A 13,478-nucleotide genomic window follows, 5' to 3' on the forward strand; every position below is an offset into this window, starting at 1 on the left:
TATCCATATCTAACTGTTCCAGCCATACAGCCCTACAGGAGGGGTGTGCACACGTGGCTATCCATATCTAACTGTTCCAGCCGTACAGCCCTACAGGAGGGGTGTGCACACGTGGCTATCCATATCTAACTGTTCCAGCCGTACAGCCCTAAAGGAGGGGTGTCCACACGTGGGTATACATATCTAACTGTTCCAGCCGTACAGCCCTACAGGAGGGGTGTGCACACGTGGCTATCCATATCTAACTGTTTCAGCCGTACAGCCCTACAGGAGGGGTGTGCACACGTGGCTATTCATATCTGACTGTTCCAGCCGTACAGCCCTACAGGAGGGGTGTGCACACGTGGCTATCCATATCTAACTGTTCCAGCCGTACAGCCCTACAGGAGGGGTGTGCACACGTGGGTATCCATATCTAACTGTTCCAGCCGTACAGCCCTACAGGAGGGGTGTGCACACGTGGGTATCCATATCTAACTGTTCCAGCCGTACAGCCCTACAGGAGGGGTGTGCACGTGGCTATCCGTACAGCCTTACAGGAGGGGTGAGTACACGTTGCTATCCAAATCTAACTGTTCCAGCCGTACAGCCCTACAGGAGGGGTGTGCACACGTGGCTATCCATATCTAACAGCATGAAAACCTCATGGCATTCTGTTGCTTTTTAATTTTTTTATTTTCATTTCTGTGTTCAGATAAAACATAAGACCAATTTTATAATATAAATAAGCATTTCCTTTGGCTAAACTCGAAACAGTATCTTTAGGCACCAACAGCTTCAGCCTTAAGTTGTGATCTGCACTTTTTCTTTCTTGTGGATGTAGAAAATAAAACAGCCAGTGGATTGAGCTGGGAAATTACAGCATCCGTTGAGTCGCATCAGTAGAGGCATTCCATTTGTCAGGAGGCAGTGTACCAACTGATAGACGTAGGAGCTGCTATTTTCCCTGGTTTTGATAATTTGGAAGTTTCCAGGGGGTATGAACGACTATACATATGCAGCACTATTACGAAGCCTGGGGGATTCAGCACAGCATAAGTGCCACAGCCTGACTTGTATAAATGCTGTGCGTTTAGATACAGACCAATCGCATTACTAGACGTGGTGGGGAAGGTCTTTGCGTCTACAATACTGAAAGCATTAGACCATTGGGTACAACAAAGTGGACGACCTGATCCATGGCAATCGGGTTTTGTGAAAGGGAGAGGCACAGCACTTAACATCTTCCTGATTAACTTAATGAAAGCCAGAACACAAAGGAATAAAAACCAAGGAAGCTATATTGCGTTCGTAGATTTGTCGAAGGCTTTCGACACCATAAAAAGAGCTAAACTATGGAAGAAAATGGAAAGCTGGGAATGTCCACAGACACTGGTGGAGAACATCAAAGACTTGTGCACAGATACAAGCATCAGACTCAGATTGGACACAGCGGGTACATTAACAGACGAAATTCAGATAAAAATGGGCTTAAAACAAGGATGCCCGCTGGCTCTGGAATCGAGGAGTCATTTGAGTCCACTCGCTGCTTTCCACCAAACATAGCAGGAACGCCGATTGGGAGATTGCTTTACGCAGATGATATCGTCCTGATGGACCAAACCCAAATCGGTTTGCAAAGACAGCTCACTACATTACAATCGTATGTAGACTCAAATGATCTGGTAATAAATCCAGAAAAATCGAGAATTCTGAAGCTGTGCCCAGGAGGTAATAGAAACAGAGGGAAAAAACTAGGATGGTCTCTGAAAAACAAAAAAATCTTGGAAGTTGAAGCTTTCACGTACTTGGGAGCCTGTATAGACAATACGAAAAACAACATGCCAAGAATAGTGGGGCTAAAAAGGAAAGCAACCAACCTAGCTGCCCAAGGGAGAATTCTGCGTAAAAGATACTGCAGATTCACCTTATCACCTCTAATATCCTTTTACAGGATGAAAGTGGTGCCAATATTAACATATGGGGTAGAATCACCAACCCCCCTACAAACTCAAACATGGTCAATCCTGGAGGGCCTGTTTTGGAGGAAAACTTTAGAGCTTCCCAAATCAGTCCCAATACAGCGAATAAGGAGAGAGCTGGCATTGACATCACTCAAAACAATTGCGGTATGGAAAATGCTAAGTTTCTACCGAATACCGAAAATGTCTTGAAGAAAACACCACGGGAGGATTTGGGGTTCTGATAAAAGCCCTAAAAGACCAATCTGACATAATCTTAATAGACTGGCAAAGGACATGTCGAGGGATCCTAGTGAACCTCAGTGAGTCAGAGGATGACTTATGGATCAAGAAGACAACCGCAAATACAAAGGTTACGAAAACATCTGGGCTCAACCACGAAAACTGAATCAGATCTCGAGTTATCTGACTTTATTCCCTAACTGGTACTTCCGAGACCTTTTTCTGAGATTCAGATTGAACATTTTACCAACGGGAGAAATATTACAAAGAAGAAAAAGGTTGGATATCCGTGAAAGCTGCAGAATGTGTAAAATAAAAGGAGAGATAGAATCTCTGAAACATCTTACACTACAGTGTACCGGTTTAAGGAAAGAGCGAGAGCAGTGCTTGGGGGACATCATTAGAAGTCACATGACAAGGAATGTTGATGAGTGGTGGAAGACTCTTGTAGAAGGAGAAAAAATTAAAATAACATTGGCACTCATAAGACTAGTGATTCTAATTCTCAAGAAACTAGAGGTGATCAACAACATGACCCAGGCACAATAAGGTGTTACCAAGCTCTGCTATCAGGTTACTGTACATCAAACTGAAGACACATCATGGAAGAATGGACATGATCAGGTTAAAGGTTTCAAATATGGAAACCATACAATCTGTTTGAATAAAATAAAAAATAAATAAATAAATGCTGTGCGTTTAGATACAGACTTTGAAGGAACCCAGCAGCAGCTCCACAGGAGGTTGTTTCACCCGAGGGGCAGGGAAGGACAGTGCCCAACTCAGGAGTCTCAGGAGAAGCAAGGTGTGCAATCCCAGACATTGGGGGTGCCTCTGTTCCCATGCTGACAGTCCCAACCATTCCCTCTGAGGACCAGACGCCAGGCCTCAGGCTGGTGGATGCGGGCTGCGCCAGCCACTAGTTACCTTTACGATAGAAGGAACTACCTGCAGCACTACATCCAGTGGCTGCTCTTGTCCATCGACCTGTGAAACCGCCAGGGCTGCACCATGGTGCTGGGGGGCGTAGGCGGCTAATTGGATAGGATGGCCTTCTAGACTGTGGTGTAGGTGGCAGCGGCTAGTGGGTGGAGACTGTGGCTGGTGTGGCTGCGGGAGGTGTGAGATCACATTTCAGAGGGTGATGCAGTTTTTCTGAGATGGCAATGTGTTTGAAGCAGGTACAAGTGAAACTTTGTTTTGGATTGTGGGGAAGTTTCTAGCGCCTATTCCAGTTAAGCCATTGTCTGCTTTTGGCATTTTGGGTTGGTTAGAATAGTTAAAATTATGATGGCCTGAAAGGTATGCAAAAACAGCTGCAACATCTGCCATCATTTCAATATTAGGATCCATAACTCTTCCCATGTGCAGGTGGAACACCGACAAATCCTTAATATATTATGCATTGCCAAAGGAAAAAGACTTTCATCCACTGCGGTGAACAAAAGTCTTTCTACTATGCGTATGCTTAATGAAACTTCCATATTCAAACATAGGCATATCATCATCAACATAACTTTATTCAGCCATAAGAGTACAAACAACACAAAATAACATAAACAGTACAGTCCTGAAGTATTTGACAAATTAATCACAGAATACTTGAGCATGTTACTACTTTACACCAAGCTACGTCCCACCAATAGAAAAGGACATTTACGTTTGACCCTAGGAGCCCAGTCCAGATCATGCTCCCACGATGATCAGCTTCCATCAGTCTTGTGAAATTCTTTTGGCCTTAGTCTATTACAATTCTCTGGGGCCGTCTGCCCAGCGGCAACACATGTGCCCCTGGTAACACAGAATTGGAAGGCCTGACTACGGACCAATAGTCTGTTCTAGAGTTAGGGTGAGGGCTAATTCGGATGGATCTGTTAATTATTGAGGCACTTTTTTTATTTGTACCTTAGATGTCACGGGCAGTACAGTGATCCCAAAACTCCAGCCGAATAAAATCATAGTCCTTCACCCCCTGGTCCAAAAGAAAAAGCCTGAACTTTAGTTGCGCCTGCCACGGAGATATCCGACCTTATCCTGGCAGAAAATTATGACTTTCTTGCCATCACCGAATCTTGGTTGCAGGCAGCAGCAGGTCCTGCCCTTATGTTAGCAGTTCCTGATGATTACAGCATTCTGAGAACAGACAGATGTGAGGCTCGAGGAGGAGGTATAGCTCTCATTGCTAAATCTAATCTGTTCATGAGACTTGCCCCTTCTTTGGACATTAAATCTTGCGAATCCCTCACAGCCAAACTACCTATTGCTAATTCCCAAACACTCACCATTCTCCTCATAAGCAGGCCTCCAGGACCCATTGGCTCATTTGAGGAGTACATCTCCACCATCCTCTCCGACAATCTAAAAATACCTTGCAAGTACTATTGCTGGGGGATCTTAATTTGGGATTTAATTACCCTAAAGACCAACAAGCAACCATCGTTGCTATTATCCTTTCAGAATTTGGAATCATCCAAAGAGTGAACTTAACCACACATGACAAGGATAGAACATTCGATTAGGTCGCAGATTATAATTGTAACGCCTCGATTACTGCCATAACCCCTCAGGTATGGACAGACCACCACCTCTTATCATTCACAATAGCAACTAAAATGCCCACCACCATAAATACTCTATCCGCTCCTCCCACGCTAACAAGGAATAAAAAGAACATTACGGTTGATAATATTCTACCCCTTTTCTTACCTACCCTCAACTCACTACCTGATAGTATGGAACCTAAAATGCTAGTTGAGCAATATAACAAAATGATGACCGCTTCATTTGATTCCATTGCCCCCTTAAAAATGAGACAAAGCAAGCCTAAAATCCATCTCAACTCTTGGTTCACCCCACTCCTGAAAACTGTGAGAATGGAAAAAGAAAATGCAAGGTTTCATGGAGGCTATCACCTTCCGCTGAAAATAGAACAACCTCACTAATATATCCTCCCGCTACAACAAAGAAATACTTTTGGCTAAACAAAAAACGTATAATAATAGAATTTCACAAGCTAACTCAAGTATGAAGCAATTATTTGTCATTTTAAAAGATCTAGAAATTCCGATCCCAGTGCAAGACAATTGTATGAAGGACAAAACTTGGTGCTCCAATATTCAGTAAGCACTAGCTAATAAAATCACCACCCTTCAGGGCAAAGTCGCAAAAAAGAAAGCCTCCTTAACCACCACAACCGCTCCCTAACAATAGCCCGGCACCCACTCAAAAACAGCCATTCCGCTTTAGCTTTTCTAAGATTTCTATTCTCGAGGTTAAAAAAGTCATCCTTTCCCTCAAACACTCAAACTGCCAGGGTGATCAACGCCTAGCCCAAACAATCAAGGACGCTGCGAGAGATTTAGCATCTTTCATATCGAAGCTAATCAATGCCTCTTTCTCCTCGGGCACCATCCCAAGTAACCTTAAAGACTCCTGGGTACTCCCTCTCCTTGAAAAATAGGCATTAGACCCAACCATACAGACTAACTATAGGCCTATCACTACAGTGCCATTCCTTCTCAAAATCCTAGAAAAGGTGGCCTATCTCCAAATACAAAAGTATCTGGAGCTCAACCAACTCCTAGGAACCCGCCAATCAGGATTTCGGCCCCAACATGGCACTGAAACGGCATTAATTGATCTCAAGGTCCAAATCGATGAGCTGAGGGACAAGGGAAAATCAGCCTTACTTCTCCTCAATCTATCGGCTGCAGTTGAACTGGTGGATCAAAAGGTCGTATGTAACCACCTGGACTCAGCAGCACATTTCTCTAAGGTTGCCATAGTTTGGTTACAATCATTCCTAAGCAATAGGACCACGAGAGTCTTCTCACTCGCAGTGGCTGCAGATCCCATGCCTATCACCTGCGGAGTGCCCCAGGGATCATGTGTCTCACCCACATAGTACAACATATTTATCAAGCCCCTTTTCAGTGATCTGGACCATCTGGTATCACCTACACTAACTATGCAGATGATACCCAGATTCTCTTACCACTTACCGGTGATTATGACAAGGATTTGACCTTGGTAAATAGAGTCTACCTCATCATCCAGGCATGGATGGCCGCTCACGGTCTATGCCTGAATGATGACAAAACCAAGCTCATTATCCTGAGTACCACATCCAAACTCAAAAAACCTGGCCCGGAATACATCTCCTTTAACATTGTCGGTAACCCTATTAAAGTCGCCAAAGAAGTAAAAACTCTAGGCTTTTACCTTGATTCCACCCTCACTTTAACCAAACAAGTTAACTCCATGGCCTCTGCCACTCCATATATATGCAAACTATTTAGAGCTGGTAAACCATTATTATCTAACAATAGCTGCATCACCCTGGCCAGAGCTCTAATCCTGTCCAAATTAGACTACTGTAACTCCCTGTACATTGATGCCAACAAGCATATTGTCAGAAGAATACAAACGCTCCAGAATAATGCCCTTAGAGCTGCCCTAGGTATAGCAAGGAAAGAGCATATTTCTGCGATAAGGAGACAGAACAACTGGCTATCCAGCAATGACAAAATCCGTCTGAAAACTGCCTCACTTACTTACAAAGGTCTAAATAACACTGCACCTTGCTACCTCACTGAGCGATTCAACAGAAAATCCTCGAGCAGGCGTACAAGAACAGCCAATACTAATTACCTTACTGTGCCAAGTTTTAAACATTCCAAGGTCGGGGGTAGCAGCTTCCTGGTTAAAGCAGCACAACTTTGGAACTCTTTGCCCGCATCCTTGAGAGTTGATCAACCATAGATGAACTTCCGACAGAATCTTATCAACTGGCTCAAAGACAATGGGCCTCATTACACGGTAGGCGGTAACCATGGCGCTATTAGCGCCATAGTTGCCGCCGGTATTTTACCGTGTCCGCCTTGGTGGATGGCGGAATTACCGCCCTATTCCAAGGTGAGCGGGGGCGGTAATTCCCCATTCACCAAGGCACTTCCCCATTCCCATTTTTGCCCCCATAGGGCTCAATGGGAATGGGGAAGGAGCTAATTACGGTACCACAAATTGCGGTACCGTAATTAGCACCAAGGTCCCTTTGCGGCCCGTTCCTTAACGGCCGGTAAAACCAGCCATTAAGGTCGGGTCCCGCAAAGAGACCTCGTAGTAAGGCGGTAAGGGTTTACCGGTACTGGTGCCCTTACCGGTACCGGTAAACCCTTACCGCCTACCGTGTAATGAGGCCCAATGGCCAGTAATAAATTTGTGTCCCATCTCACTGCACTGTAAATAGATCTAGATTGCTCTGTTAAATCATGTTCCTGTCTGTATAGTGTTTTTCTTTGCATTGTTTTTGCCCACCATTTTTGTACATCATGCATTTGTATATCCTTACTTGTATTTTATATGCCATTGTGTAACCTAAACTCTTCTTGTATCGCCTGTGCCCTGATACCTCTGGTTCTGGCGCACATTACAAATAAAAAAACAAACAACCAAACAAAACAAACAAAGATCAACTGTGGTTGATTAGAATATGGGTCTGTTTGTAGCTAGTTAGGGTTTCAGTACCAGAAGATGATTTCCATGGCTATCAGTAAATGATCAAATTCCCACTTCCCAATACACCGATTTCATCAGCCCCCCACTCACTCACACTCCTTTGGCCCCCGACTTCCTCGAAAGAGCACTGGTCGCATTCAACCCAGGTCCTCCAACTCTCACTCCCTGTGAAAAAAGTGGGTGGGAATGACCACTCTGGACACAGTCTAAGTGGAACTGTAATTAACTTTTATTAACTTTGAGATAACAAAATATAGTCTATGCTGTTATATATGTGTCAAAAACTGTACTTCACTTCCGGACATCAGTCTTTGGGTTAACAGGGCCTCTAGATAGCTGGTCCTTAGATTATTGGCTCATCTCCCCATTACTTTGTCTACTATTTGTTCCCCACAAGTTCAAAATCAGGTCTTCAGGTTTTGACCAAGAGAAAACTGGGCCCAGTGAGCTTCATTTCTCCGTTGGCCTAAAGTTATGCTGGTTCACTTGAAAGTTACAAAAGTCTCTCACTCCTTCTCTCTGGTTTACTCCTCAACGTTCCAGTTCCCTTCACATCTCATAGTTCATTGTATATATTTCCTCCCGTGGCCTGGCTTATCAATCTGCTTTTCCCCGCTCACCTCGTTCTGACAGATTCTTCGTGTGGCAGCCCTTCTCAAAGCACGACCTCTTCGAACGATGTTACAGCACCGATCAGCTGTGTAGAAGGAGGCGCGGCAGCCTCTGCAGACTCTCGGCCCCTCCTCTTTCTGTTGGGGCCTGAATCAGCTGGCGCCTGCTGTGTTGCGGCTTCAGAGCTTACAGGAGCCGCGGCGCTGCGCGTCAGCTGGAAGGCCCGTCTCAGCCCGGCTCACGATGTTGGCTTCTCCCTCACAACAGTGGGGGCCCGGAGCGAAGAATTCAGCGCTTCAGAGTTCCTTCTCAGCTGGAGCTTCACACACGTTCTGGCCACATAACACTGTGTCCTCCGGTTCGTACTGGTAGCGTCTCCTTCAAGGAATCTCTTTGAATTTTTGGGACTTGCTTAACTCATCAAACGTTGCTCAACAGGAGCATCCTTACTTAATTTTGCTGTGCACAGAGGTCAATAGGCCCATTCAAACACGGCTTCCTCCTCCGGTATAACAGCCTCCTCCTCCTCTCCCAACTACTGTTATTTCCCAAAACGAAAACATAACAGAGAGACAGTTTTAAAAGAAAGCACCTTAACTGAATCTTCCACTCATCATTGGGTCAAAGACATGCCTATCTTATAGAGGTAAAGATTCTCCCCTCATGACTCATGCTGACATCATAATCACTTCAGGCTTCAACACTTCAGGCTTCATGGCTTGCTGACAATTGTCTAACTGGCTCTGATTATGCTCTTATCTGACTTCTCCTCCTGCTTTGTCACATATCCTCTCCCTTAAGCCCTTACGCTCGGGAAGGACGTGTTCTCGATAGGAAATCAGCTTGAGCCATCTTCCTTCCGGGTTGTTGGACAGTCTGGAACGAATAAGGCTGTAACGACAGGAACCACCTTAAATTAACCCTGTGGTTTGTCTCCTTGTTCTGGGACAACCACACCAGAGGTGCATGGTCCGTAACTAAGGTGAACTTCCTGCCCAATAAATAGTACCTCAGGGACTCGACTGCCCACTTTACGGGTAGGCACTCCTTCTCTATCGTCGTGTAGTTCACTTTGTGAGGCATTAACTTTCTGCTAATGAATAGAATGGGTCTGTCTTCCTTCCCCTTATTCTGGAATAGTACTGCTCCTAGGCCCGTTCCAGAAGCGTCTGTGTGCAGATAAAAAGGCATCTTAAAGTCGGGACAGTGAAGGACCGCTTGGTCTGAAAGAGCAGTCTTTAGCGCCTTAAATGCCTCCTCAGTTTTAGCATTTCTCCATTCTCTTTTTGGTGGGGCATCCGATCTTAGCAGATTGGTCAAGGGAGTTGCCAGGGTTGGGAAATGTGGTATAAATCGACGATAATATCCCACAAACCCAAGGAATGCCCTGATTTGCCTGGTATTTTCAAGAAACTGTATTTGTTGTATGGCCTCCAGCTTCTCTTGTTGCGGACGGATAGTTCCTTGTCCAACAAAGTATCCCAAATATCTGGTATATGGGTTGGCCAGGTTTGTTTTTTTTGGGTTTACGTGTAAACCTGCCTCCCTCAAAGTCTGGAAAATTGCAGTTAAATGGCCCAGGTGATCGGCCCAAATCTGGCTATACACCACAATATTATCCAAATATTCCCCTACGTAATCCTCATGGCCCTTTATCAGGTGGTTCATTAGTCTTTGAAAGATGGCTGGGGCGCCATGAAGTCTGAATGGAAGTACAGTAAATTGGAACAGCCCTCTAGGTGTAGCGATAGCGGTCTTTTCCTTGACCTCGGGAAACAACGGAATTTGCCAGTAACCTTTGGTCAAATCAATGGTGGTAAGGTATTTTGCCTCCCCGAGGTTCTCCAGCAAGTCGTCGATTCTGGGCATGGGATACGCATCGAATTTGGACACTTCATTTAGTTTTCGAAAATCCATGCAGAAGCGAATGCTACCGTCCGGTTTCGGCACCATCACCAGAGGTGAACACCAATCACTATGCGAGTATTCCACCACCCCATCTGAAGCATCTCTTGTACTTCTTTCTCTACGGCCTGTAGCCTAGCTTCTGGAATCCTATATGGTCGCATTCTTACTTTTGCCCCTGGATTTGTCTGAATGTGGTGGCATGTTAGTGTTGTTTTTCCTGGTAATGACGAAAACAATTCTGAATACTGGTCTAGTAACTTGGACAGATCTTCTCGTTGTTCCGGACACAGCTCAGGGTTGATATTTAAAGCTTCTCTCCCAAGCGGAGCCTCGGAAGTGGGCAGGTACTCTGACGACCCCTCCTCCAGATTAATCATAGCAATCATCGCCTCTGGCTCAGTCCATTTCTTTAATAAGTTTACATGATAGGTCTGAAGAGGGATTTTATTTTCAGGTTGGTGAACTCTGTAAGTCACTGGCCCCAAGACGTCTTCAACGGTATAGGGACTTTTCCACAATGCTAGCATTTTATTTTCAGTTGTGGGTAAAAGTACAAGGACTTGATCTCCTACTCGAAAGCTACGCATTCTCGACTTCTGATTGTAATACTGTTCTTGTCTTCCTGAGGCTTGTTGTAGGTGACTCTGGGCCACTGACTGAAGTTTCTTCACTCTTCTCTTCAGTTTTGAAGCATATTCTGTCAGAGTAATCTCAGAATTAGACTGCTCTTCCCAAGCTTCTTTCATGATGTCCAGCAAGGTTCTCACTGGTCTCCCGAACAACAGTTCAAATAGGGCGTAGCCTGTCGAAGACTGGGGCGTATTCCTCAATGTCATTAGAATCCATGGTAGGACCCTGTCCCAAATTCGTTCCCCTGGCTGTATGGTCTTCATCAGCATCTGTTTTATCGTCTGGTTGTATCTCTCAACCAGACCGTCTGTTTGAGGATGATAAACCGCTGTTCGGAGTTGCTGGATATGTAGAGTTTCGCATACTTGTTTGAGGACCGCTGACATGAAGTTACTACCCCTATCCGTGACTATTTCCTTGGGAATACCCACCCTCAAGATGAATGGGACTAGGACATCACATATCTGTTGGGCAGTCGTGGAGCGTAAGGGAAAAGCCTCAGGGTACCTAGTGGCATAATCCACAATCACCAGAAAATACTTGTGCCCTCTGCTTGTGGGATCTAGCGGTCCTACTATGTCCATTCCTATTCGTTGAAATGGTTCTAAAATCAGAGGCATTGATTGGAGAGGAGCCTTGCTTACATTTGGTCGATTCTTTTTTTGACACTCAGGACACTGTTGACAAAAGCGTGCCACTTGACCATATACTCGCGACCAGTAAAATCTAGCTAGAATCTTCTTCGTAGTCTTTTCAACTCCCAGATGGCCCTCCCCAATTTGAAGATGGGCAAATTCAAGGACCGGCCGGTAATACTTGCTAGGAACTAACAACTGTCGGACAGATTCTTTGTCAGAAGTACTAGACACTCTGTAGTACAAACCATTCTACAGCATGGGGTCTGGCATGGATTCACATGCTCATGAATATTCCCCGTCGTCAGGCCGGGAATCCTTGGTATAGAAAAGAAAATCAGTATCAGTTTCGTTTCTGATCTGTCTTTCTTAGTAGTAACCAATCACTGGTCTCTGGGTCATACTGCCCCCAGCCAATGACTGCACTGTCCCTAAGCCCCGCCTCAGTTTTTTACTGCACGTTCAAGTGTTGGGAGTCCCCGTGCTGTTGCTCTCGAGCTTTTGCTGTGTTTTCGTGCTTTTTTCAGGAGATTTTTCTCATTTTTCGGTTAAATAGAGCCTCAAGCTCTACCGTTTCTACATCCGATCAACGGGGATCCGTTTCAGAGTTTTCTACGCCCCTCAAGGGTGAAGATTTCGTCGAGTTACGCTTTTGGAGGATTCCAGAAGTTCCAAGGCCTACCCCGGACATGGCCCAGGAGAAAGGAAGCTCGACGCCCGGGAAGCTGTTCAGGACCTGCCCTGGATGCCAGCTTCAGAATGTTTTCAAGGAGGACGAGCATTCGTTATGCCTCTACTGTCTCCATGAGGACAAGACGCACACGGAGAAGGACTGTGCGTTTTGTGGGAACATGTCGGAGCGGACCATGAAGGATCGCCACCACCGTCTCGCCAACTGCCTGGAAGGGAAGAGCCCGTCAGGCGAGAAGAAGAAAAAGAAGTCTGAGCGGTCTTCTAAGTCCTGTGAGGGCACCCCGGGGACGGGGGCCCAACAAAAGGCTAAGCACTGCGAGTCCGTGGGCACCGGGAGCGCCGAACGGTCGGACGTGTCCCCCGTCGCCGCCTGCTCGGGCATCCCCGCTCAACGAGATTGGATCCTTTCATGCCATTAATTTCCAGGGCATCCGAGCTCTTCCAGCTCTGCCCAGAAGAGAAGAAGAAGGAAGGGTTCCTTTACCAACGGCGCAAGGCTAAAAGGAAGACGGTTCTCGCCGTACCGCTTCTTGATGACATCTGGGATGAGGGGCTCGCCCTCCTCAAGAACCCTGCCACGGCGCCGGCAAAGAGGGACCGGTACGAGAAGAAGTACCGGGTCCCTGACGCTGCCCCCTTGTGCCTTTGGGCGCAACCTACCCCGGATTCGGTCGTCTCGGCAGCGGCAAAGAAGAAAGCTGGGGGGGCATCGGCCTCGACATCAACTTCCCCGCCGGACGGCGAGGGCAGGAAGCTGAACACGATGGGACGACGAATCATCTCATCTTCAGCGACGACTATCAAGGCTGTCAACGCCCTGGCTATCGTTGCCCGCTACGACAGGGAGTTGTGGTTCAAAATCGTCCCTCTGTTGGACTTCCTTCCGGACGCCAAAAGGGCTGAGGCCCTTGAAATCCTACAGGAAGGTGAGATTGCTTCGGACCACGCCATCACGGTGGCAACGGACATCGCCGACACCGGTTTGCGTCAGTTGGGCAACAGCGTTTGCTTGAGACGACGAGGATGGCTCAAGGCCACGGATTTCCGCCAGGATGTACAAACCATGGTTTTGGACATGCCCTTCGACGGGAACAACCTGTTTGGGAAGGCGGTTGATGAGTCCCTTCAGGCCATCAAGACAGACACAGAGACTGCCCGGGCACTGGGAGTGCTCCAACAACGACGGCCGTCCTTTCAGAGCTCCGGAGGCAGACAAGGTGCCTCCAAGGGATCCGGCAGTGGCTCCTCCATGTACTGCCAAGCGGCAAGATCTTCGTCCCAGGAAGCCTACAGGGGACAC

At 46.4% G+C, this 13,478-nt stretch overlaps 1 protein-coding gene across 2 annotated transcripts in view; it reads left to right on the top strand.

The window, feature by feature from the left end:
* The window catches only part of SPOCD1 (SPOC domain containing 1), a 948,037-nt gene that overhangs the window by 826,660 nt on the left and 107,899 nt on the right, over positions 1-13,478 (top strand). The window lies entirely within an intron of this gene.

This window comes from Ambystoma mexicanum, chromosome 11 (assembly GCF_040938575.1).
Source record: "Ambystoma mexicanum isolate Mex_15411 chromosome 11, UKY_AmexF1_1, whole genome shotgun sequence".
Classification (NCBI taxonomy): Eukaryota; Metazoa; Chordata; class Amphibia; order Caudata; family Ambystomatidae; genus Ambystoma; species Ambystoma mexicanum.